General features: G+C 44.7%; 1 long non-coding RNA gene across 1 annotated transcript in view; it reads right to left on the bottom strand.

Annotated features, from left to right (window-relative positions):
- The window catches only part of LOC137644898 (uncharacterized), a 76,643-nt gene that overhangs the window by 30,428 nt on the left and 18,806 nt on the right, over positions 1-27,409 (bottom strand). The window contains exon 2 of the long non-coding RNA XR_011045232.1: positions 1,954-2,127. This is a non-coding gene — a long non-coding RNA (uncharacterized lncRNA). The remainder of the gene's footprint in view (positions 1-1,953; positions 2,128-27,409) is intronic.

Genomic DNA, 27,409 nt, shown 5'->3' with positions numbered 1-27,409 from the left:
ATAAGTTTGGAGCTAAGAAAGCTGCAATCTTTATAAAAATACAAAGGGAAAATATCATTTGGGTCTACTCCTACATAGGGATCAAGGACCACTCACAGTTTTAGTTTTAATTTTATGAAACTGAAAAGCTAAACTAGTCAGTTTTGGCTCAAGAAAATTGGAATGAGGCAAATCAGGTGTCTAATTACTCTGTTTACTGTCATACATACCATGCAAGAGTTACCTTTCCTTTTGGATAGTGAACAACAGATACACCTGGTTTAAGTAAACCAGGTGCAGATTTAAGGGTGGCCCACCACTTACGTTTCTGGGTTGCACCAGAAAGGGTTTCTTTTATGGTTAAATTATATTCCTTTTTAATTAAAGCATAACCTCTCAGACCAAAGGTTCTTAACCGAGTATAGTTATTCCAAGTAAAATCTGATCTGTTACCCTTCCATAGATGATAGGCCTCTTGCTTCTCCAAATAAGCATGTCTAAAATCATCATTGAACAAGGGTTTGTCTTTCACAAGGTATTTTAGCACAAGAGAAGGGATATGCATATCAATTATGTTGACCAGATTCTCGTTCAAAAGAACAACAGGCTAAACACTATTATACAATTGCGACCAATTCAAGTTCATAAAAATCACTCAAAATGCCCTTTCAGTCTGCTTGAGATTTTATATAAAACTTATATGAATATGATACATCAGGGACAGGCTGCTCAGTCTTCATTATTAATGAAATAAAAGCATGATCAGATGTCCCAACGGGAGAACCAACCTTACTTGTTATAATGCCAGGGGAGTAGTTGCTAGACCTGTGAGTAACTTTACTAACGATTTGCTCACAGCCTGTTTCAGAGGCAAAGTCCAAAGCTCTTAAGCCTTGGCGATCAGTAGAAGAAACAGAACACAACTCCCTATGGTGATCATTGAAATCACTAAAAAAACAAAGAAGGCCTTTCTATCATCTTGTATCTAAGCCATGATGGTAAGAAGACAATCAAAGAGAATCATCCATGTCTGAATTCCGGTAGATCGAATACAAATAAGGGTTGCTATAACTACCCAAAACTTTTATTACCTGAATCTCATGACATCCACATTCATACCAAGACTTACGTGAAGCAGGGTACTCAGTCCTAATATACACTGCCGTTCCCCTTACCCTATGAATGGCATCCCATTTCAAAATTATTGGCTTCGTAAATCCAGTAATAAGAAGCTCAGATGAGGGCCTCATTTGAGAAACCAAAGTTTCTGAGATATCATTCTGTCTGGAAACAACTGTAAGGTCTTGAATATTAGCATGCAGACAACGAATATTGCAATACAGCAGATGACACTAGCGAAGTCTAAGATGTTTTGGTCGCAGATTTTGCTCGCTGTCTCCAGACAGGATAAGAATTAAAAGAATAAAGATTCATTGTACAGTACTTGGAAATGTACTTAAGAATAATGATAACAAAATATGTACAAAAATATATATAAAGTGACTGATACAACCCATAGAGATAGAAAGTTAGATAAAATTGGTTAACATGGATGAGCCAACACGCCAAGCAAGGCTAAGTATCCTCTCGGATAGCCACTTCAACTAGAGTTATCAAGAAAAAACTGAAAATCATATCTTCCTTGAATCTCCCTAGCTACAATGATTTAGATATAAACTATCAAAAGTAAGGCAAAATATTAATACAGCCAAATAAGGACACCAGAATAACACCTGTACTATTTGGCAGCTGAAAACAAAGAGGTTACTTAATGTGCTGGTAAAGGAAGTGGGGCTTCCCTGCCACCCACTGGTACCTACCAACACCTCATTATAATTTTAACTGCTGAGTTCCGGCTACACTAAAAACATGCAGTAATTGTATTGAAGAACAAAAGTTTGTTTACATGTAGGAACAAACAATGACTCCTATTTCCCAAAGAAAGCCAAGCCCATATGAGATAATCTACAGCACCTTTCAAAGGTACTTTATAAATAAACAGTCAAATTAGCTTAAACTGTCAACTTTGGTTAAAAACATTTTTCTTTCCATCAAGGATCCAAGTTTACGATGAATTTCACTTCCTTCTTGTGATGCATGTGTTACTTGTGGCAGGATTTTTCACATACAAGCACTGTAGTCCAACATCTGTAAAAGAAAATAGTGATTTTTAGCATGTATTTACCTGTTGCATATGAAGTGAAATAATGCCATAGCATTCCTCAACAACATTTCTAAAATTATACACTCACATTGCCAGTCACTTTGTGATAATGAAAACTGAACTTTAATAAATTGCAACTCAAAATTGGAAAATACAAAACTGAAGATTTTGAATTCTGACTAAACAAAAAGTTTCACTTAACATGTTTAACTGTAACTGCTGACTTACATGTTCTACTCTCATTAGTTAAAATCTTTCTTTTATAATCTCCTCATTATTCTTAATATGATTTATAACTTTCACAACACAAATTAATTACTTTACACTTGCCTAATTTATATAAGCAGAAATTTGCAAACACTAAAAGATGGACAAAGCATAATTGTGTAACTGCTTTCCTAAGCACTTCTGGTAGTGAAACTAGGCCTCCTAGGCATTTCTAGTGTTTTGTACACAACTGCAATCTTACTTTCCTGAAACATTTGATCAGTTTTTTCAACACTTCTAATTCATAAACTCTAACTTTTACAAAATAATTCACCTTGTCAGTCTTTGTTAGAGTTTGGTTGTGGCAATTACCCTTTAAATACAGTACTTTAATAATTGAAGTAATTAGAGGGTAATTACCACTGGTCTTTGGACATCTGTTGGAAATCCCTGTTTGCCTACTAGCTTGGCACTTATAAGAAGAGAGTTTGCTTTTGGACAGTCATTCTGATCCTCTGTTTTGTTGCTGCCCGGGGTTTTAGTTAACCAGTTGTCTTATTTTTCAAAAGTTTTTGGGTGCATGTTTACCTTGATTTTCAAGAATTGTTGTAGAGTATGTTTATCTTAAACTTTTTACTTTTTTATATAATTCATTTTAATATGACCTGCTTAGAGCTAAGTTTATTTAAATTTTAAGACATTGAATATTGGTGTAGATTTACCTAATTTCTTGATCAGCAAAGTCTAATTTCAGTACAGTAATCCCCACAATTGTTAACATAAAATATCTTCCGTATGTCATATCTTCGCTAACAAGACCACTTTTGCTTTTAATTTGTTTTGGAACTAACAGGTGTTTCCTACTAAGAATAAATATGACAAATTTGGAGATATGACAAATTCGGAGATAATTTGTATTTTTCCTAACCATACAAACCTTGGCTATTTACATAGGGTTTACTTTCGGCGTAGCTGAAATGACGAGCCATTAGAACTTTAACGAGGGTCAATTACCCCCGCGCTAGTTAGCAAGGGGGTAGGGGAGTGGTAGCTAGCTACCCCTCCCCCCTCACACACAGGTGAACTGCTTCACTTCACTTAGAGGTAGGACTTGTCTTGGGGGACAGGGCTGGCGGGCAAATATGTGTAAATAGCTAAAGTTTGTATGGTTAGGAAAAATACAAATTATCTCCGAATTTGTCATTTGTTCCATAACCGAAATACAAACCACGCTATTTACATAGGGTGACTTACCCTTAGGTAGGGTGGAAAGTCCCCAGCCTTACTGGCCTTGGCTTACCCGGGGACTCAGAATCCAAGTGAGCAGCACTCGAGAAAAAGAGTCCCTGCACCTCGCAAATTTCTTGCTACGCAAGAAACGTGCAGCCTACATAAGCTTGTGTGTGGAGGGAAGAAGTGTGACTTGTCCTAGGAAGTCGACCTGAAGTCCTTTAGTTGGAATTCTAGGCTAGGACGTTCCCAATACCACCTCATCAGGGTATGGGGAACGCGACAGTATTAACTTAATACTAGGAACACAAGGAAGCATGGTTTACCTGCAGAGGTTTGAGGTCAGCTATACAGAGAACCCAGGATGCTGCTTTCCCCAAGAGAGGGGAGGATGAAGAAAGAAGTAAGGGCCAGACATACTTCTTTCATTCATGCAGTCTAAAACCGGGTAACAATGCCCTCAACCTTCTGCTACCTGTCCATTAAGGAGCCTGAGGTTAGACCAGCTGTTGTGTAGCCACCACAGGGCCGATAGAAAACGTATCGAGGCTCCTGTGGGTCACGTCCTGCAGGTAGTGGGCTGTGAAGGTCGTTTGACGCTTCCAGACTCCGGCTTGTAGCACCTGCGTCACGAGTAGTTCCTCTTGAAGGCCAGGGACGTTGCGATGCCTCTGACATCGTGTGCTCTAAGGCGATGTGACGGAGGAGGGTCTGGATTCAGGGCGTGATGGATGACCCTTTGAATCCAGGCTGAAAAAGCATTCTTGATGACCCTCCTCTCTGTCCTCCCTGTGTTCCTGATGACCCTCCTCTCTGTCCTCCCTGTGTTTCTAAACAGGGCTTGCACGTGAGGACGAATTGCAGCTGTTCTTTAAGATAACCCCTCCGACTCCTTACTGAGCATAGTAGGAGAAGGTCTGGGTCATCTGTTACAGAACGGAGACTCAAAATCCTGAAGGAGTCAAACCGAAGGTCCGGGACTCTAAGATTTTGAGTCTAGTAACCAACTCAGGAACGAACCTGAACGTTACCTCCACCTATCCTCTTGAATGGGCGACGTTGTACGAGAGACCATGAAGTTCACTGACACGCTTGGCCGAGGCCAGAGCGAGCAGGAGCACCGTCTTCCAAGACAGGTGACGATCAGAAGCCTGACGTAATAGTTCGCAGGGAGATCTCTTAAGAGCCCTAAGAGCCCAAACCATGTTCCATGGAGGAGGTCTCACTTCCGACTAAGGGCAGGTAAGTTCGTAGTTTCGTATGAGCGAAGAAAGATCCAGCAAGGAGGAAATGTCTATTCCTTTCAGCCTGAAGGCCAGGCTTAAGGCTGAGCTATAGGCTTCCACCGTCGAGAGCGAAAGGCGCATCTCCTCCTGCCGATATACAATAACTCCGCTATTGCTATAATAGTGGCATCAAGGGGAGAGGTACCTCTCCCACAACACCAACCACAGAAGACTCTTCACTTCGCCTGGTAGACCCCTGCGGATGACTTTCGCAGGTGTCGAGACATCCGCTCCATAACTTGTTGCGGAATGCCTCTCTCTGTGAGGAGATGCTGGATGGTCTCCAGGCGTGAAGCCGAAGCGATGCTACGGCTTGTGGTAGATGTTGCAGTGTGGTTGTTTGAGTAGCTTGTGTCATGGGGGAAGCTCTCTCAGGAGTTCCGTCAGGAGAGGCAGAAGTTCCGGGAACCACTCTGCATGATGCCGCAGCGGAGCTATCAGTCATCGACAGGTTGACCGATAGTCTGGTCTTGTTGAGCCCCCTTCTCAACAGACAGAACGGTGGGAAAACGTAGACTTCGATGTTGTCCCACCGTTGTAGGAAGGCATCTTGCCAGAGTGCCTTGGGGTCTGGGACTGGGAATAGTACAGCGGCAGCTTGAAATTCAAGGCTGTCGCAAACAGGTCCACAAGGTCAGGACTTGTTGGCTACCAGGGGGGGGGGGGTCGAAGACCACTCGGTACTCTCTATCTGTGACGCCCTGCTCAGACTGTCGGAGAGCACATTCCTTTGCCCGGAATGAAGCGAGCCGAAAGGGTATTGAGTGGACTTCAGTTCATCTCAGTATCTCTACTGCAAGATGAGAAAGCTGTTATGAAAAGGTACCTCCCTGCTTGTTGAAAAAAACCACCACCGTGGAGTTGTCGTTCACGGAGTGACTCGCCAGGGTCTGTTGGAAGTGTTGAAGGGCCAGAATACGGCCTTCATTCCTAGCAGATTCATGTGGAGGTACCCTTCTGGTTCTGACCATAGGCCTGATTCAGAACGTGCCCCCCCCCCCTTGTTTTGACAAGCCTGAGAACAGCATCAAATGCAGGGGAAGGGCGAGAAGATCCATTCACTTGCAAAGGTTTCCGTAGGTCAACTACCACTGCAGGTCCATTCGTTCCGCAGGTCCCAAAGGGACCAGAATGTCCGGGGAATCGTTGTCTTGATTCCACCGGGACTTGGGCCGCCAATGCAGGGATCTCATCCTGAGGCGGCCGTTGGAACTAGCCTGGCCGAGGAGGAAAGGTGACATAGGAGGCGTAACCAAGATTGGGCTGGAAGCTCCCCTCGTCTGAGGAAAGGTTCTGCGACTCTCCTCAGCCTTGCTATCCTGTCATCTGATGAGAAGGCTTGGAGATTGGAGTCTAATATCATGCCTAGATATCACAGCTGTTGAGATGGAAGCAGAGAAGACTTCTCGAGAATTACCATGATCCCTAGATCATGGCAAAGTCCCAGAAGCTTGTCTCGGTGTCGAAGAAGGGTCGATTCCGAGACTGTCTGGGTTAGCCAGTCATCCCAGAAAGCGAAGGAGACGGATGCCGTTGCTGTGTGGCCATGAAGATAACAGGGTGAACATTCTGGTGGACACCTGCGGTGCTGTGGAGAGATCGAAACACAGCACCTCTAACTGGTATATCTTGTTGTCTAGGCTGAATTTCAAGTACTTCCTGGAAGACGGATGGTTTGGGATCTGGAAATATCCGTCCTTCAGATCCAGTGTGCACATGAAGTCTTGTGGTCGATGACCTTTTGGAGAGCATCCTTCTAGAGCATGGTCTCGACTTCTGCCCGAAGGGCTAGCCCCTTTGCCGATCCCATGGCACAGGAGCTCAGCGACACTGGATTCGCTGTCAGTGGAGGTAGAGATGTAAAGAACGGGACGCGATATCCTTGGCTGATCACGGAGATCGTGCAGGAATCGGCCCAGAGTTGCTGCCACCTGAGCGCGCAACCTTAGGCATCACCCCACTGGGACCATGCAGGGGGGTTGCCAATCCTAGCGTTTGAGGCCTCGGCCGCTCCCTCTAGGATTATTGCCTCCCCAGGAGGACTTCCCGCCTTTCTTGTCTCTGACAGGAGGGGGCTGCTGTTTAGACACCTCGTTTTAGCTGCCGGGGCCGGTTCCGATGTCCTAGGCTGACAAGGCTGTTGTTGTTGAGGCGCTTGAGGCTTGTAGGGTCTGGATGTAAGCGCCTTTGGAGGAGCGAATCGTGATTCGACTTTCTCCACCTCTCAGCTGTCCGTTCCCCGTCCTTGGGCTCAAAACAAGGTCTTTCCAAGGATGGAAGTGTGTCTGAGCTTGCCGACATCCTTGGTTGGGACTTCCGAGAGGAACCTCTCGGTCACTGCATCTCAATTGCCCACAAGTTCGAAACTTGGTGAGCCGGGAAACGATGGTGCTCGTGGCCGAGAGGAGGAAAGTTTCCATGACCTTCCTAGAGCTCTCCTTGGAGGAATTCTCGGATCGCAACAGGATGCCCAGAGATCCAAGCCAGACGACCAGCCACGAAGTGGCCCGCATGGCACACTTTGCGGCTTTCTCCTGGCTTAAGATCTCCGAAGTCGAGAATGTCACCTGCCGGGCGGAGAATTTCTCGAGAGAAAAACTCCTGGTAAGCCCCTTCCACGGAATGGTGGAGAGGAAGGGCTAAACCAGGTTCCCCCATGATCTCGAAGTACCTCCTCTGCTGACGGCTGACAGACGCAGTGTCAGCGACTCCCGCTGGGGGGAAGGGAATCGAACGATCCTGAGGAGTAGAGATGATGGAGCCTGCCTGAAAAGAAGGAGAAGAATGTTGCCCAGGCCTCTCTGAAGATTTTTCCTGCTCTTGCACGTGCCATGCTCTGAGTTTACAGGGTGAAGATCGTGATCTGGAAGTACGCGTTCCAGAAGACTCGCCAGGTTGCCCGTGTTGCGAAAACCCGACGGGAATCGTGGTCGAAATCGCCCTGGCGCTCACGCGATGGTAAATCATTGGTTCGCGCGTAAACGAACGTGGGAGGCGTGTGGGCGCGCAGGCGAAAGTGAGCGTGGGCGCGCAGGTTAGGGCGAGCGTGGTTGTAAGGACGAGGGCTGGCGGTCGGGAGACCGATTGCGTGTAGGCAGGCAAAGGCGCGTTGGCAAGCGATGGTGCGTTAGCAAGCAATGGCGCGTTGGCGAGCGATGGCTTGTAGGCGGGCGAAGGCGCATTGGCAAGCGATGGCGGGTTAGCAATCGATGGCGCATTAGCAAGCGATGGCTCGTTGGCGAGCAAGGAGAGCCAAGGGGTGCCTGTGAGTGCCCGTGCACTAGCTTAGGTGTCTCCTGGCCGGCGCGGTGAGAAGTGGAAGCGTGCTGGAATTGGAACCGCGCGTGGGCGCGCTTGGTGCGAAACTCCAGAAGGGTGCTGCGAGTCCAGAAGAACCTGTGAGCGCCTGTGCGCTAGCGTAGGAACTTCATGAACTGCGCGCGACGAGGCAGGAACCGGGATATCGTAGGCGCGTAGTTGCGTGGCCAGAAGATATGCGCGGCCAGACGATATCCGCGAGGGTGCAGAACCAGAGAGATCATCGGCGAGGAGGCGAAGAAATAATCTCCCTGCTTGCGCCCTGACCCGGAGAGTGTAGGCGCGAGGGCGAACGTCGGCGCGCATTGCGCACATCAGAAAAAGGCGATCAGATGTGCGCCGGCGAGCAGGCAATCGAGGGCGTTCAGGAGACCGTTGGTGCACAAGGCATGTAGCCGCACAGAAGGTCTCAGAAGCCTTGCCGATCAGGAGATCTACGGCGACGAATTCTATGGTCCGGCCTTGCAACCGCTCAGCCCCTAGAGCATGGTTACAAAAGCGGTCGCTCAGCACCAAGAGCAACCACCCGAGGACCAGGAAAAAACCAACCAGGAATTATTAAGGTAAGAGAAGATGCCCCCCCTGAAGGGGAAAAAACTCATACCTGGGAAAGGAACCTCCCTTGGAAGGGAAGAACCCACCCATGGAGGCGAACCTCCTGAGCGTTCTAAATGAACTAAGGAGCTGACAGTTGTCACGGGAGAACTTCTAGGAGAAGGGAACACGCCCATGACGAAGTCGTAGAGGAGGCGGCAACAGCAGACTCACCAGGCCCCAACAGGACAGCTCTGCTTCGTTGGCACATTAGGCAAACGAAAAACTAGATAGTTAACTGTGAAAACAAAATAATTAGTTAACATTTATTCCCCTGGGGGAACTCTGAAGAGGAACCCCTGAGGGAAAAGAACATAAGAATTACGCACCAGGAATGCGCCCTCCTCCACCACTGACACTCACGGGAAGGGGGGGAAGGCTGAGAACTGTATCAAAACAGAATTATAACAATTATAATTATGGGGGGGAAGGCGGAGAACTGTATCAAAACAGAATTATAACAATTATAATTATGTAATTCATCTAAGAATGTTCACTAATCGTAAGAATGAATGAACCCCAAAGGAAAGCGTTCTACACAGAGCTGAAAAGTTAACAAATACAATTAGATTTGATTAAAAATAATTGAGACAAAATAAACGGAGTAGCAACTCAACCTGCAACGGGAAAGAAGCTACCGTAATCCGTAATAAAAGGGTGAACGACCTCAAGGAGAGAGAGAGAGACCGTAGTCAAACTAAACTCCCATGTTCCCTACGCTGATAGACCACGTTCCCCGTAAGGAAGGAGGAACAGCGGAGAAACAGATTAATAAATAAAGTCCAGCGATGACGAATCCCCACGGCGCCCGCCAAAGGGAGACCAAAGGACCAAGGGAGAGATCGCGACCCATGAAATGTCACCGTGGGGGCCTGGGACCACACGGAGATGTTGTCGTACAATTGAGTGGACTTCCTACACACACACACAGCACAAACACTGAAAAGGAAACTTACTGTATTTCTATACTCAAATATATACATAAACATAAGAATGTTTATATATATATCAAGCATAAAAAAAGTAAGTAATTAAGTAAAGACAAAACATTTATGGCTGCCATGCGAGGATGGGACAGAGACGTCTGTTCATCGTCCGAGCCAAAAGTGAAGTGAAGCAGTTCACCGGTGTGTGAGGGGGGGGAGGGGTAGCTAGCTACCACTCCCCTACCCCCTTGCTAACTAGCGCGGGGGTAATTAACCCTCGTTAAAATTCTAATGGCTCGCCATTTCAGCTACGCCGAAAGTAAACCCTATGTAAATAGCGTGGTTTGTATTTCGGTTACGGACAATTGTATTTTTCCTAACAACACAAACCTTAGCTATTTGTTAGGGGTATTACTTTCGGCGAAGCTGAAATGACGAGCCATTAAAATTTAGCGAGGGTTAACTACCCACACCGCTAGTTAGCTGGGGGTAGAGGGGGTAGCTTGCTACCACTCCCACTCACACACTGGGGATTTAGCTCACTTTGCTTGGAGGTGGGACTTCAAGGGGGATACGGCTGGCGGGCAAGTTTGTCTAAATAACTAAGGTTTGTATCGTTAGGAAAAATACAAATTATCTACGAATTTTTCATTTGTTCTGTAACTGGAATACAAACCACACTACTTATTAGGGGTGACTTACCCATTAGGAAAGGTTGACGTCTCTGCCAATCTGGCTTTTGGCTTTACCCGAGGTCAGCTTATGTGAGTATGTTAGTACTCAAAAATAAGGAGTCCCTGCGCCTCGCTAAAACCTTCCTACGTAAGGGCCGCGGCCTACGCAAGCTGTATGTTGAGATATGCAGAAGTGTGACTGTCTAGGTAAAGTTATTCCAAGTCTCTTGCAGGAAAAACTGTTGTAACCAAGACTTTCCCAATACCACCTCACCAGGGTATGGGGACACAACAGTATTAGTTTAATACTAAGTGCACAAGGGGGCATGGTTTACCAGCAGTGGTTTGAGGTCAGCTTATGCAGAGAACCCAGGAAGCTGCTTTCCCCAAGAGAGGGGAGGATGAAGAAAAGAATAAGAGCCAGTCAAATCTTTTCATTCACACATACTAAAACCGGGTAACAGTGCCCTCAACCTTCTGCTACTTGTCCAATAAGGAGCTTGAGGCATACAACCAGCTGATGTGCAGCTACCACAGGACCGATAAAGATCACATCGAGTTCCTGTGGGTCACGTCTTGCAGGAGAAAGGTTATGAAAGTCACCTGGAGCATTCACATCCTTTCTTGTAAAATCCTGTGTCACAGAGTGATCTGCTTAGAAGGGCCAGGGGCATAGCTATGCCCCTGACATCGTGAGTCGTCATGTTGGGTGAGGCTCTGGATTCAGGGCATATTTGGTGACTCTGTGAATACAGTAGGGATGATGTTTTGGTGATCCTACTTAAGTCTCTCCCAGAGCTGATGACAAGAGAAGGGACCCGGGTGGGCTGTTGCCATTTTCTTAAGGGAGAGTCTCATACCTTACCCTGGGTACAGTAACGGATGATCTGGATCGTCCGTTACCGAGTGGAGACTTGTGTAGGAAGGAGGTCTCTTTAGAGACCAGAGAATTTGAACCATGTCCCGAGAGGAAGGTCTCAATTTCGACTGGGGAAAGGCAATTTGTAAGTCCGTATGAGTTAGGAAAGGTCTAGCGATGAGAGGATGTCCCTTAATTTCAGTTTGAAGGCGAAGGCTCAAGGTTGAGTGATCGTCTTTACCTGTTGGAACTGAAAAGGGGGTCTTTTCCTCTTGCATATACTCGAGGATTCCGCTATTGCTGGATTAGACACTTTCTCATGACACCAACCACAGAAGACGTTATACTGCCTAGTAGACTGATGCTGAGGAATTCCTCAGATATCTAGACAACCTTTTCGTAAATTATTGTGAAAAGCCTCTGTGAGAGAGAAGGTACTGGGTAGTCTACAGGCGTACAATCATAGCAAAGCTATAGATTCTGGTAGGTGTCAAAGTGTGTTGTCTGTGATGTGGAGAGGGTTCTCTTGGAGCTGCAGAAGGCTTGGAAACCGTTCTGCGTAATGCCATAGCGGAGCTATGAGAGTCCTTGAGAGGCTGACCGATGTTCTAGCCTTCTTGAGTGCCCTTCTCAAGACAAAACAGGGACGAGACCTAAACATCATTGTTTTACCCACTGTTGTTAGCCTGTTTCTTGCCAGAGCGCCTTGGGGTCTAAGGCTGGGGAGCAACGGCAGCCTGAGGTTTAGGGGCGTTGCGAACAGATCCCTAGTTGGAGGACACCCATAAAGTCGGGACTTTGTCAGCTACAAGGTGATCCAAAGACCATTTGGTGTACCTTATCTGAGATGCTGTGAACAGATTGTCGGCGAGCACATTCCTCAAGTCTAGAATGAAGCGGGCTGATAGTGGCACCGAACGGACTTTAGCCCATCTTAAGTGTTTATACCGTTAGATGGGAAGGGGCTGCGAGCAAGTTCCTCCTTGCTTGTCGATGTGAGCCTCTATGTGGTGTGTGGTGTTGTCGCCCATCACATCACTGAGTGGTCCGTTAGGAACCGATAAGGCAGCTGAAGGAACGTAAAGTTGGCCTTCATCTCTTAGGAGATTTAAGTGAAGGTACTTTCGGACTCTGTCTAGAGGGCTGAGGTTATGTGGTGCAGCACTATGGTCCCTCCTCTCATCTTCTGATGTGTTCTAAGCATAGCATCATGTCCGAGGGGTGGGGAAGGATGCGAAGGTTATACCACTCCATAGAGTCTCGACTGACACCCAACCTTTGAGGTTTGTCCAAACTTCTGGTCTCATGGGGGTCAGAATGTCTGGGGGATCGAAGACCTGATTCCAATCAGACTCAAGTCACTCTGGGCTGGGAGTTCTTCTCGTTTTGAGAAAGTTTTGCGGAGATCGGTGTTTAGAATCATTCCCAGATACACCAGTCTTCTCAGAGGGAAGTAGGGAAGACTTCCACAGGTTACCCTGATCTCTAGATCTAAGTAAAAAAGACTTCAGAAGTTCCGGTGCTAATGCAAGGTTGCCACCGAGTCTGCTAATGTCAGTCAGTCATCCAGAAATGGAGGAGACTGAAGCCAATCCTGTGAGACCAGGATGGGTGTAGTGGAAAGACCAAAGCATAATGCCCTGAACTGGTGTTCCTTGTTTGTCTAAACTGAATCTTGAATCCCTCCTAGATGGATGGTTTGGACCTGAAAGTATGTGTCCTTTAGGTCCAGTGTGCAAATGAAGACCTGAGGTCTTAGCCCTTGTCCGAACTCCAACATGGTGTGGACATCGACCCAAAGGCACAGCTCCTTGCGGATCCTTTTGCATGAGAGATTGTTGACGCTGGGGTCTTGACTCATGGCGTAAAGGATCGGACACGATACTGTACTGTGTAAGGATTCTTCCCTGAGAGAGAATTCCTTTAACTGATAGAAGGAAGGCAACGCTTAACCCTACCATGCACCCTGATGGGATTGATGCTATTCCTTAGAATAGAATCAATCTGGCGAATGATAATCAATGGTTAACGATTGGGTATCGTGGTTACTGTGCAGTTGGAGAGTGCTCACAAATAGTCCCCTGTCGACAAGCAGCTGATGAGGGCTGTCGATCGTTTGCCGATCACTTTAGTGGGATTGGTGTGATGGCGAACGGCTAGTAGCAAGAAGTGTGTTGTATACCTTCTGATCTAGGGAACTACGGGCAGAGGTTGACTAGTAAGTCCGAGTCACGAACTGCTGGCGAATTGTCGATGATCGGTGAATCGGCGGTCTGTGAGCCGAAGATGGTAACTGACAGGCAGATGAAGGCTGTCTGATCAGTCAACCACGGTAGGTTGGTGATAAATGAGTTGGTAATCTGCTTTGAGAGCCTTGACAGACAGCAGAATGGTTTAATGATAGTCAGTTGGTGATGGTAAGCCACTGATGATCAACGATCGATCGCGGACCAGTGATCGATGGCTAGAGATCAGCAGGCTGACTATGGTCCCTCCTGGCTGGTCAGAGATAAGCAAGCTGACGATGGGCTGGTCAGAGATCAGCGAGCTGAGTTCGATGATCGAAGAAAGATGAGCTGCCCATCGGTGATCTAGTGATCAGCAAGCTGATGACTGGTTACAGTATTGACTAGCCATCGGTGATCGGCATGCTAGCAGTTGGAGATCATTAGTCATTGGAGGGATTGATTGATTGATTGAAAGTTTTCTGGCATCCTGACATCTAAGGTCATTGACGCCGATACCATTTACTGTATATGAAAATTAAAAGAGAATTCGATTAAAACCATAAAAATTAAGAAGTCATTAAAATAGTTAAATAGTTTTCAGAAGACCTGCTTCTGAAATAAATCTAAAAATTCTGCTCGCATAGTAAGACACATCATGTCCAAGAATCTTGGCAAGGATAAACCTGCCATCCTCACCTTGAGCCTCAAACAGATATCTATTTCTTAGGTTAGTAAAATTAGGGCATTCGGTCAACAAATGCCTCACTGTTAAAGGTACTAAGCAGTCCTCGCAATACGGTTGGTGTTGGCCCTTCAGCAGAAACTCGTGTGTCAACCGTGTGTGACCAATACGGAGACGACAAAGAGTCGTCTCCCATTTTCGGGGAATCATGTTATACCTCCAAGGTGATATGATATTTGTTACTTCCCTCATTTTATTGCCGTCTTGACTGTCCCAGTGCTGTTGCCATTTATCACAAACCAATTTCTTGATGTAAGGTAGGAGATCGTTACATGGAATGGGATACCTCCTTGGTAACAACTTGGATGCCGCATTCTTCGCCAGTAAATCTGCCTTCTCATTCCCAGACACACCTACATGTGCTGGAACCCAACAAAATCGAACAGTTATACCTTTCCGTCCAATAATAAAAAGCCATTCTAAAATCTTTAAAACTAGAGGGTTACTAGAATTAAAAACTTCTAAAGCTTGAAGAACACTCCTTGCATCACTAAAAATTGTAAAATTACCCTCCTTTTCCAAAGCTATTTTCTCAATAGCGGTTAATATGCCATACAGTTCGGCAGTAAATATGGAAGCTGTTAGAGGAAGTGCACCTCTACAATTAAAATCATTACTATGTACTCCAAATCCAACGCCAGCATCAGATTTGGAGCCATCAGTATATATAAAAGTCGATCCCCTATGTTCTTCGACATGTTCCATAAAAAGAGACCTGGATTCTAAGTCAGTCATATTCTTCTTAACTCCAATAAAGTATTTACAAAATGATATGTCAGGTAATTTCCATGGAGGAGTTGATGATACCTTGAATGGAAATACCTTATTTCTAATTATATCCAGACTATTTAAAAATCGTTTCACCCGAAAGCCATAAGGTTGAGGAGATTTTGGGTGCAACTCAAAGTATGATGCGTGTCTTACAAGGCTTGCAGTCTGAAAGGCTAGAGAGCTAGGGAGTCTTTGCAATCTAAACCAATACCGAAGAATGGAAGACATTCGGTAAAGGTCTAGAGGTAACTCTCCAGCATCAACAAGGAGACTTGGGATAGGCGAGGTTTTAAAAGCTCCAGTAGATAATCTAATACCTGCATGATGTATCGAGTCTAATATTTTTAACCGGCTTGGGGTGGCTGAAGAATATACCTCACAACCATAACTAATTTTGGAAAAAATCAAGGCCTTGTATAATTTTAAAATAGTATTGCGGTCTGCCCCCCATGATGTATGGGACAATACTTTTAAGATATTCAGAGCTTCAACACATTTAGCTTTGAGCGCTTTTAGGTGAGAAACCCATGTAAGTCTACAGTCAAATATCAAACCTAAAAATTTGGTTTCCGATACACATGGTATCCGTTGACCTTTAATGTATATATCCGGGTCTGGATGTACTCCCCGGATACGACAAAAATGGACAATGGTAGTTTTACTTGTCGAGAACTTAAATCCATTCATGTCAGCCCACTGGATAATTTTATCAATAGAGAGTTGGATTTTTCTCTCAACCATTGCCATTCTAGTGCCAGCAAATGATATTGAGAGATCATCCACAAATAGTGTTGAGAGAACATCCTGGGGAATGGCTGAGGATATCCCATTAATTGCTAGTGCAAAAAGGGTTACACTCAGCACACTACCCTGAGGAACTCCTTCTTCCTGGCACTTACTCTCTGATAGAGTTTCCCCCACTCTCACTTGAAAAACTCTACGTGAAAGAAATGCCTGAATAAATAGTGGCAGCTCTCCTCTCAATCCCAATTCATGAATGGTTTTAAGAATACCATATCTCCATGTGGTATCATATGCCTTTTCAAGGTCAAAAAATACTGTAACATGGTGCTGTTTGGAAGCAAAGGCTTCACAAATAGAAGACTCAAGTCGTATCAACACATCAGTCGTTGAGTGCATTTTTCGGAATCCACATTGAATCGGTGATAAAATACCTTTCTTTTCAAGGTACCATATCAGCCTTGCATTGACCATCTTCTCCATAATTTTACATAAACAAGATGTCAATGCAATAGGACGATAGTTTGCTGCTAAAAACTTGTCTTTACCGGGTTTTAAAAAGGCTAAAATAATGGCTAGTTCCCAAACACTTGGGTAACTATGATCATGCCATATTCTATTAATAATGCTTAAAATAAATAGCTTTGTATTAAAATGTACATGTTTAATCATTGCATATGGAATTCCATCGGGTCCAGGGGCTGTATCGTTGCAATGAGCAAGTGCGGAATCAAATTCTCTTTCAGTGAAAGGAGAATTATACGACTCTTCCCTTCTTGTTGCAAAGTTTAAAATTTTATTTTCTTCAGTGCTCCTATACTGGTGACCAGGGGCTCCTTCACACTTGCTGGATACATTTGAAAAATGATTAGCCAAGGCATTGCTAACTTCATTTGCTTCAGTTACATACTGGCCATTCACCTTCAACACTGGTGGTGGGTTGGGGGTGAATTTGCCAGCTATCTTTTTTACTTTCCTCCACACAGAAGATGCTGGTGTTCTACTGTTAATGGAGGAAACAAAAGACATCCATGACTGGCGCCTTGCTTCTTTCATGGCACGACGGAACTGTGCTCTACATTTCTTGTACATAATTAAATTCTCATCAGTTCGGAGTCTACGCAATCGTGTTAGAGATCTTCTTGTGGCTCTGTGGAGTGCAGTTAGTTCTGAAGACCACCACGGGACTGGTCGTCGTTTGAATAACCCTGTTGTTTTGGGAATTGAATTGACTCCTGCTGTATGAAGAGTTCCATTCAGCAGGTCTATAGCATCATCAATACTTTCAAACTGTTCTGCTCTCCCTTCGATTTCACTTAGCTCGGAAAATTTAACCCAGTCTGCCTTGTCTAGATTCCAACGTGGCGATCTTTGCAAAGGTGGACCCTTGTTGGTGTTTATAATGATTGGTGCATGATCACTAGTATGCCAATCATCTAATGTCCTCCAATCAAAATCAAGAAGGCAGTTAGAGCTTGCAATTGAAAGGTCAATGCATGACAAAGTACCTGTCTGAACATGGAAGTGCGTGGGCTCTCCTGTATTAAGGAGCCCCACATCCTCATTCTCCACAATTGATGAGATAATATTGCCCCTTGTGTTGGCCAAAACATCACCCCATAAAGGATGTCTACCATTCATATCTCCCAGTAAGAGAAAAGGTTGAGGGAGTTGTTGAATAACTTCTGCTAAATCATCATATAAAATATCATCATTTGGAGGTAAGTACAGAGAGCATATTGTATATTTTCTCCCTATATCAATTTGTACAACAACTGCCTGCAGGGTTGTACGTATAGACATGGGTATTTGGGGAACATCTCGACGAATGTACATGAGACTTCCGCCATGGCTCCCTGCTTGTTGATTATATGGTGTTCTATAGCTAACATACTCTCGAGGACTAGGAGTGTTAGAATCAAGCATACTTTCCTGTAGACATACTATTATGGGGGAATGCTCATGAATTAGGAGCTTAAGTTCTTCATATTTCGCCCTCAAACCCTGACAGTTCCATTGCAAAATGGAGGAGAAAACTATTGATTATTTCTGGAAGACGTCTTGGGTGAGGTCTTCCCATTAGCAGTTTTTAATCTAACATTATTACTTGTAGGTTTCTTCAGAGATGGTCTTGTTATGTTGGGTTTTACGTTGGAGTTTTTCTTTGTATCTTTTTTATATATTTGTTGAGGGAGATGGTGGACCTCAACTTGAATTTCTGATTTATTTAAATTGTCTTCTGGTTGATCGCCAACATCAACAGACAAAACATCATATTTATTTGATGTCATAATTCTAGTATTTCTTATGGAAGGGGGTGAGAGAGATGGAGGTCTCTCTCTTTTACGATTAATAGGTTGCAGGTTACCAGGTTTTTGTACCTTCCCCACTACAGGTACACCTGATAACTTGGTGTCAGGTGGAATCTCCATTAAATCAGGCAAGGATATGGCCTGGGAGAGGTTAGTACTATCCTTTGTAATGGGGGACAAAGGTTTGATAGTGGTGGGCAATGTCTTTTTGTTGATACTCAATGATAAATCTTTAGGAGGAGATGTTCTTGTCTTATGCAGCACTTTATCAATAGATTGTGAATTCCTTTTTCGAGAACTACCTACAGTAGTAGGTGGGTGAGATGATTCCCGAGGAACTTTTTCTCCTGTTTTTAATGTTTTTGCATAAGTATTAGATTTATTTAATAATCTCTTGGCATGCCCCACGCTTACATGTTCAATAATTGATTTATTGAGGGCAGCCTCTTCTAACTTATAAAACTGGCAGCTCCTATCATTAGATTTATGATTAGAGTTGCAGTTTAAGCATCTTGCCTCAAGTGTACAATCCCCATGGTAAATTTTGGAGCAAGTATTACAAATTTTTTCATTATTGCAAACTTTGGAAGGATGTCCAAATTTAAAGCAATTATAACATTGCAGTGGCTTCTGCTTAAAAGGTTGAACTCTGATCCTTTCGTTTTCTATGTCTATGTGGAAAGGTACATCAGCATCCTGGAAAGTAAGAACAATCATTGATGTTCCAGGTACTTTATGTACTTTCCACACTGATAGGGGACACATGGCCAATATCTCCTCTTCAGTAAATTCATACAGATCCCTATTAAAAACCACTCCCCTTCCATAGCTAAAGTTTAGATGGGGTTTGATTTCCAATTTTATATCATCATTTACTGTCTTCAAATTAGACAGTATAACAGACTGTGTGTATGACTTGGCCTTTATCAAGAAACTTTTCTTCCCGAATCGAGATATATCTCCAGGTGCGATCGTACCTACCTTCCTCTGAAGAAATTTGCATATCTTGAAATAATTTTCCGTACCTCCCACAGATTGAGCAAGAAGCCACATTGGTGGTTTTGGCTTTCTTTGGGATGGTATATCTGCCTCTATATCTTTATCAGCCCAGTCTGCTGGTCTGTAGACATCCAGATCTTTAGGTGCCCCATCACACAGAGCACCCTTAACACTCATATTACCTACTTTAATATCAACAATGTTACAGCTTGCATTAAATGCTTCCTCATGACAATTAAATGATAACCAAGATTCCCAATTATCATCTTGAAGTTTCATTCTAATTTCTTTTATTGATCCGTAACACTCAAATATTTTATGTAGCACATCATAATTAGCTTCTAAAGGGATTTGGGTAACGTGCAGGACTTTCAGTTTTCCTGTGTTGCCCAAATTACCCTTTTTCAGAATGTTTAAAGAACAGTCCTTTTTAGTTCCTAGGTCGTCAACGGAGTTTTCTTTAAATGAATTGCCAGAGGTCGTCAACAGTGCCGGGGGCGAGTCAGCATATCCAGGGGAGGTGGGGTCATTTTCAAGAGAATCCATCATAAAAAAGAAGAGAGAAGAGTGATTTTTTGAAGTTTGATTTACCTGCTTGAGAACATTAAGGCATCACATGTTGGGAAGGAAATTTACACTCTCCACTACCGGCACAGTGAGAGTATACTTCCCAGATGGTCCACTCCATACCCTACCCGAAGGATAGCATCAAAACAGATATAGAGGCACAGGTGTAAGCTGAACCCGCCTGTTAGGACTGAGACCAAGAAACTATGGAATCATCCTCCCCATATCTGTAATGACGGGCTTCCGGCCAGAAGCCGAGAGTCCTACCCCAAGCATTGGATCCCCCTGGATTCCGAAGACCCAACACTTGGAATAGTTCCGCCAAAAAGGTCCAAACCATCTTCGGGATGGCTGAGATCATCCTATACACTCACATATAGCTTTGAGCACAAACGCCTCCCAACCGCGACACCTTTCACATTCATCAAAGCAGGCAGCAATACCGGATGCATAAACATCCGCCCAAGTGGCAATAACAGATGTAGTAACATCCATGCCATAAATAGAAAAAAAAAAAATAATAAACATACATATATATGTAAAAATATACACATATACATATGGAAAATTTTACTCATAGGGTTGGGACAGCATCATGAAAGAAAGTTTATAATATTAGGAGAAGGTTGAAGCAATATAAAGAGGAAGAAAAAGATAAGAAAGAGAGAAATTTAGATTCGAACTGGGGGAGCAATTTCCCCAAGTTCGAGAGCCCTCTTGCCCGTCACCAAGATTCAGCATGGGAATGAAATGCCGTGCTGAAGCTCAATGACTTCATCAAGGCATTCTCTCATTAAGAGGGTCATTGGAGGGACTAGAGATCAATGATCAGAGCTGAGCTAACAATTGGCGACCTGATGACCAGCGAGCTAGCAATCAGCAAACAGTGAACTAGCCATCAGCAAACAGTGATCTAGCGATCAGTCTGTTGATGCTTTCTTGTTTGCTGACGGTGGTACTGTCAAGAAAAAATTTCAGAAGAGACCGGGACCAATTATTCCCCCTTTTGATACCCCTTGGAAGATGGAATCTTCGGGATCTTGAATCCTTCTGTGAAGCCTCTTTCCTCTTTTGCTGGCGGCCATGTTATGCGTTTGTGGGGAGAGGAATGGAGCAATGGTGACCTGTTCAAAAAGTTTTATTCTTCTTGCCTATTGCACGAGTGTGCAGGAGAGTACTGGAGTGATGGCACACAGGATGATGCTGGTGCTCAGTTTCTGCTGAAGTGCAGTTTTCGGTGAATGCACAGAAGAGCGCTGGAGAAGAGGCAAGCGCTGGTGCGCAGGTGAGCACTGGCTCTTTGGCAAGGGCTGGCGCATTGGATCTGAGACCGCAACCGCGCAGGAGAGCGCTGGTCTGAGAGCGCAGAAGAGCGCTGGCAAACAGGCAAGCGCTGGCTCTTTGTGAAGAGTTGGCACATTGGCGAGCGCTGGATCTGAAAGCGCAAGTGAGCAGGAGAGTGCTGGATCTGAGAGCACAGGTGAGCGCTGGCACGCACTAAGGCACTATGTAGGGTTTTGTGCAGTCTCCCTAAAATACGCAGAAGCGCGTGATTTGTTGCACAAGGGCAGGTGCATAGGCACGTGCACGTAAGAGGGCTGGAGTGCGCGCACACACATAAGAGGGCTAGCGAACGCGGAAGACTGCTGGCGAGCATGGAAGACTGCTGGCGAGCATGGAAGACTGCTGACGAGCATGGAAGACTGCTGGCACGCGGAAGACTGCTGGCGCGCGGAAGACTGCTGGCGCGCGGAAGACTGCTGGAGCTGGTGTGTGCGGAAGCAATGGCACGCATGAGAGCGTGGGAGCGCTAGGAAAGCACTGGTGTGCAGGTTCAGGAGAGCGCTAGCGTGCAAGTGCAGTAGAGCACTGGCGCGCAGGTGTAGGAGAGCATTGGCGCACAGGTGCAGGAGATCGTTGGCGAGCAGGAACGATCCACCGAAGAATCCAGGACCGAAGTCCAACAACTAACCGCAGCGTAAGGTTCCACTGGTAGGTCGGCAGGTCAGCTGGCAGGACAAACAGGAACTGGGATGTGCCCTTTGGAAGGGCGAACATCCACTGATGGCGACTATGAAAGGTCCACAGAAGAGTCCAGGACCAAAGTCCAAGGACTAACTGCAGCGTAAGGTTGCGCTGGTAGGTCGGCAGATCAGCTGGCAGGACGATCAGGAACTGGGATGTGCCCTTTGGAAGGGCGAACATCCACCGATGGTGATCGTGAACGATCCACAGAAGAGTCCAGGACCAAAGTCCAAGGACAAGCTGTACGAAAAGGAGTCTTTATGAGTGGGCCCTCTCGCGAACGAGAGAGGTGATCACTTTGCAGGAGAGACTTGCCTAAGACTATGCTCCGCCTCCAAAGGAAGAGAGACTCAGCAAGGGGGGAGAGTAGTTTAGGCGAAGGCAGCAACAGCATTCGGAGTCAATGAAGTGATTAAGATGTGGGAAGTTCTCCCTCGGAAGGGAGAAACAACCTCACACATGGGAAGTAAACTCTCCCTCCGAAGGGAAAGTTATCCAACCTCTGGAAGTAAACTCTCCCTCCGAAGGAAAAGTTATCCAACCCCTGGAAGCGAACCTCCTGGTAGCATTATAAGATGATCTGAAGTGCTGATCATGTTGTCACGAGAGTACTTCTAAGAGAAGGGATAACACCCATGATGACGTCCTCTGAGGGACGGCAGTGGTAGCAGATTCCCCAGGCATGAACAGAACAGCTCTGCTTTGCCGGCACTCTTAGTCGAAGGAGGAAAACTGCAAAGCTAATTGAGGAAAATAAAATAAATTATTTAACAGAAAACTCCCTAGGGAGGAATTCTGAAGAGGACCACCAAGGGAACAAATATAAAGTAAGTACTGCGCCCTCCCTTCCCCAGTCGACATCCACGGGAGAAGAGGGAGCGGAGAGTAACTGTAATAAAAATAATAAATTTGGAAATAATTTGTATTTTTCTAACATACAAACCTGGAGCTATTTATAATAGGGTATTGCTTTCGGCGCAGCTGAAAGACGAACCATGATAATTTTAGTGAGGGACAATTACCCCATCTGCTAGTTAGCGGGTGGGGGGTGGGGTAGACTGGCTACCCCCGCTCACTCACACCTCTCAGCTGAGTAACCACTTGGCTTTATAGCAGGACTTCTCGGGGGACAGGGTGGCAGGCCAATTTGTATAAATAGATCCAGGTTTGTGTGTTAGGAAAAATACAAAAAATTTCCAAATTTGTTATTTGTTCCAACACATATACAAACCTTTGCTATTTATAATAGGGTGACTTACTCTTAGGAGGGAGGAAGTCCTCACCTATTGGCCTTGGTCATAACCCAGGGTCCTCTCTATTTCGATCTGTGATTTTAAGTAAAAGGGACCCTACCCTCGCTAAAATCAAGTGCCGATATGAGGTAATGCACTGATAGCGACAAAACCCCAGTTGATGGGTTTCCGGTTACCGAACGAAGACTCTTTATTCGAAATGGGCTGCACCTAGGGTACAGCACACTCGGATTTGAGTCTTGGCAATTCACTCAGGGATGCTGCTGAGGATTACTTCTCCCCGTCTCCTAGGGTAGGAGACATACAACACACTAACTCTCTTGGTCAAATGCCCAAGTGAGTAGAAAGGGCGTCTTCCGTGTAAGGAAGCAATCTGCTGCTGGGACTAAGGTTTGTAGAGAGGGGTCTTCAGAGACTGAAGGACCCGAACCGCGTTCCCAGGAGGAGGTTGAGATCCGACGGGGACAAGTTATCTCAAACTTGCATAAGTAAAGACACCGATGAGAAAGAATCCCCTTCCACGACATCAGTGACAAAAGGAACGAACACTTCGCCTGGGAGACCGACGCTGAAAAGTGTCTGAGGTGCCTAAACACCTTTTCCGTAACCTGTTGCAAAAGGCCTCTCTGAGAGGGGTGGTGTAGGATCGTCCCAGGCAAGAAGTCGAAGCAAAGCTACAGCTTAGGAAAGCGTTAGCATGTGGCTGCTTGGAAGATCGTGCCGTGGAGGAAGATCCCTCGGAACTCCGTCAGGAGCTGTAGAAGGTCCGGGAACCATTCTGCGGATTGCCATAGCAAAGCTATTGGAGCTCCGTCAGGGGCTGCAGAAGGTCTGGGAACCATTCTGCGGGATGCCATAGCGAAGCTATTGGAGTCGTTGATAAGATCCTGCTTATCCTGACTTGGCTGAGGACTTTTTCAACCATAAGCCCCAAGGAAGACCAAATCTGTAAAAGAGGGGTTAGTAACAAGGCCTCACCCGGGGGGAGAGGTGGGGCTGCTTTGCTAGGGGAAGCAACATCATCTCTCGAGAACCGGGGTTGGCCAACATTAATTTGGTCTACGCTACTAAGAGACCGAACGAGTAGGAGCTTCGGAGGAGGGTTGGGAGACAGAAGAGGAGGCCCTGTATTTTTCTTCCTTCAAAGGAACCTTCGAAGGAGAAATATAGCACTTGGACTTCTTCCGCCATCGCCCAAACCTCTCCCACTGGGAGGAAGACCAATCCCTACACTCATTACACTTATCTACGCTATCACACCATTGACCTCTGCATAAAGGACAAAGGGTGTGAGGATCAGTCTCCACCGCCGACATAAACGTCCCACAAAGGCGGCTGGAGAGGCAGGTGCGCATGGTCGCAGGTGTCAACTTCACAAACACATACTAAGAGAAAAAGAAAAAGCAAAAGTCATTAATGGCTGCCAATATTCGGCGAGGGTGAAGAGCGGTAACGTCCATTCACCATCCGAGCTGAAAGCAAAGTGAGCTCAATCACAGGTGTGTGAGGGGGGGGCGGTAGCAAGCTACCCTCCCCTACCCTCACTAACTAGCGGTATGGGTAGTTAACCCTCGTTAAAAATTAATGGCTCGTCATTTCAGCTACGCCGAAAGTAATACCCCTATTAAATAGCAAGGTTTGTATTCCAGTTACGGAACAAATAAAAATTAATGGCAGTCCAGAATAGGCGAGGAACAACCGCTCTCCCTCCGAGCCAAAAGTAAAGTGAGCTAAATCACCGGTTTGTAAGTGGGAGCGGTAGCAAGCTCGCCTCCCTACTCCCCGCTAACTAGCGGTGTGGGTAGTTAACCCTCACTAAATTTTAATGGCTTGTCATTTCAGCTTCACCAGTTACGGAACAAATGGATTTTTATGCTTAAGTATTTTTTGTGATTAGCTGTGAATTTCCTCACTGAGCTATTCTCACTGGCTTATAAAACCCTGCTCTTCCAACAAGAGTTGTAGCTTATCTAGTAATAATAATAATGAAAGTAAATGAGCAAAACTATATCATAATATTAGCCCTTTTTGCCTTTTTGTAGTATTGCTATCTTGTTCACCAAGTCAGTTCTCATTTGACTATGTTTCATAATGAATACTGTGTTTAGAAAGTAGGTGGTTTTAACTTCAACGTGCAATACTTAACAGTCAAAGCAATCATTTACATCCTCATCATCAGCCATAACTAGTCCACTGCAGGATAAAGGCCATAGACACGACCTTCCACTTATGTCTTTCTATAGTAGTTTTACAATTTTTTTAGTTTGTCAATCCATCATCTTCTCTTCCTTCCCCTGCTTCTTTTGCAATCTCTAGGGACCCATTCTATTATTCTAAATGTTCCATCTATTACCATATCTGTCATTCTCAACACGTCCAGCCCATGTCCATTTCTATTTCTTACATATTGTTAGAATATCACTACTTTAGTTTGCTCTTGTATCTATGCTTCCCTTTTTCTATATGTTAGTGTATTCCCATCATTATTCTTTCTATAACTCTTTGAGTTGTAACTAGCTTATGTTCTAATACTTAGGTAAGGCTCCTAATTTCTGATACATAAGTTAATACTGGTAAGGCCATCTGATTAAAAACTTTTCTTTTTAGAGAAAGTTGCATTTTACTTTTCATAACCTCATTTTGTTTGCCAAAAGCTCTCCATCCCATGTTTATCCTTCTTTTAATTTCATTCATGGGGAAATACTGTCTGTCCTAGGTATGTACATTCATTAACAATCTCTAGAGGTTCATCCATAACAATTAATGTTGTCTCTGCATTTTCATTATCTTTAAAATCTAAATTATCTAGTTTTACATATATTCAATTGTATTTACATACTACAGTATTCACTAATTATTTCATTCTCCTAATAGAAAGACTTGATTCTTGGTTTAAGATGTGTAATAATTTATCCCTACCTCAGCAGGCTTTCTATAATATGAGGAGGCATTATTTATGTTCAAAACCTACTGAAGAAAGAGGTAATTCTTATGAAGCAAGTCTTTTTCAGATTTTCCTAATATGAACTCTGTAGAGCTGAATTCCTTGGCAAAGATTTCTCTTCTAACTTTATTAAGGGTTATTTATGCTCTGGTAAGCATGAGAACACAGAGCAAAATCTGCCGGATTTACAAGAGATTCTCCAGTAGTAATTTGCATAATAGTTCCACTCCTTCCCAGCTTAGCATATCACCTTCTCCAAGTTTCAATAAATGCCAAGTTTCAAGCTATTCTACCTGAACCCGAACCTATTGTGGTGGATGAAAGTCCATGGGGCTGGAGGTAGATGAGGCAGACGTGAACGACCATGTCGAGGAGCATCAGGAAGAGCTCACGACACAGGAATTGATAGAGCTCCAGGAGATGCAACATTCGGAGGTGTTGCAGGAGCTCAGTAACGAGGTGGTGGTAGAAGAGGAGGACCACCTTTATACAAAGGAAATCAGGAACATGTTAGCAAAATGGCAGGAATTTTCTTATTTTATGGAAAAGAGGCACCCAGGTAAGTTGGCGTGTGGTCGTGCGTTAGCTTTTTGTGACGACACTTGCGTACATCATTTTTGTAACATTTGGAAGGGGAGACAAAACCAAACATTCCTAGATAGGTTCCTTTAAAAAGGCCGGCAAAAAGTGAAGGTGAAAGCGAGTATAAAAGCGAGGCAAGAAGAGCCAAGACGAAAGAAGAAAAGTAAAAAAAAAAAATTCAAATTAATACAAAATTAGAATCAAGTTTAGTGTAACGTAAGACTAACATTTATTTTTAAGTGTGGGTACAGTAAGCTAATTTCAATTAAGTTAAATTTAAAGTTTAAGTTATATAACGTAGTGTTACAAAAGTATAGCGTACCGAACGTGTTGCCGTCAAGTCTCTCTCATCTGCACACACCGCCGTTTGCCACTACCGTCTGTCTCAAAGGTATAACTTCATAATAATGTCACATTTTATTGCAGATCATAACCAGTACATAGGTATTTGTTATTTTGTGAGCATAGGTTGTGAATAAGAACAATTAAAAACATTTTTCCACTGAAATATGACAAATTCAAAGATAATTTGTATTTTTCCTAACCATACAAACCTTAGCTATTTACATTGGGTTTACTTTTTAGCGCAGCTGAAATGACAAGCCAATAGTTTTAACGAGGGTTAATTACCCCCGCGCTAGTTAGCAGGGGGTAGGGGAAGGGTAGCTTGCTACCCCTTCCCCCCCCCCCCACACACACCGGTGACTTGCTTCACTTCACTTAGAGGTAGGACTTGACTTGGGGGTCAGGGATGGCGGGCACATATGTGTAAATAGCTAAGGTTTGTATGGTTAGGAAAAATACAAATGATCTTCAAATTTGTCATTTGTTCCGTAACCGAAATACAAACCACGCTATTTACATTGGGTGACTTACCCCTTAGGAAGGGTGGAAAGTCCCCAGCCTTACTGACTTCGGCTTGCCTGGGGGCTCGATCCCTCGGTGAGCAGCACTAGAGAAAGGGAGCCCCTGTACCTCACAAGTTCCTAGCATCGCTAGGAACGAGTG

This window comes from Palaemon carinicauda, chromosome 1 (assembly GCF_036898095.1).
Source record: "Palaemon carinicauda isolate YSFRI2023 chromosome 1, ASM3689809v2, whole genome shotgun sequence".
NCBI lineage: Eukaryota > Metazoa > Arthropoda > Malacostraca > Decapoda > Palaemonidae > Palaemon > Palaemon carinicauda.
Note: the sequence above shows the minus strand (reverse complement) of the source record. Positions and strands in the feature narration are given on the sequence as shown.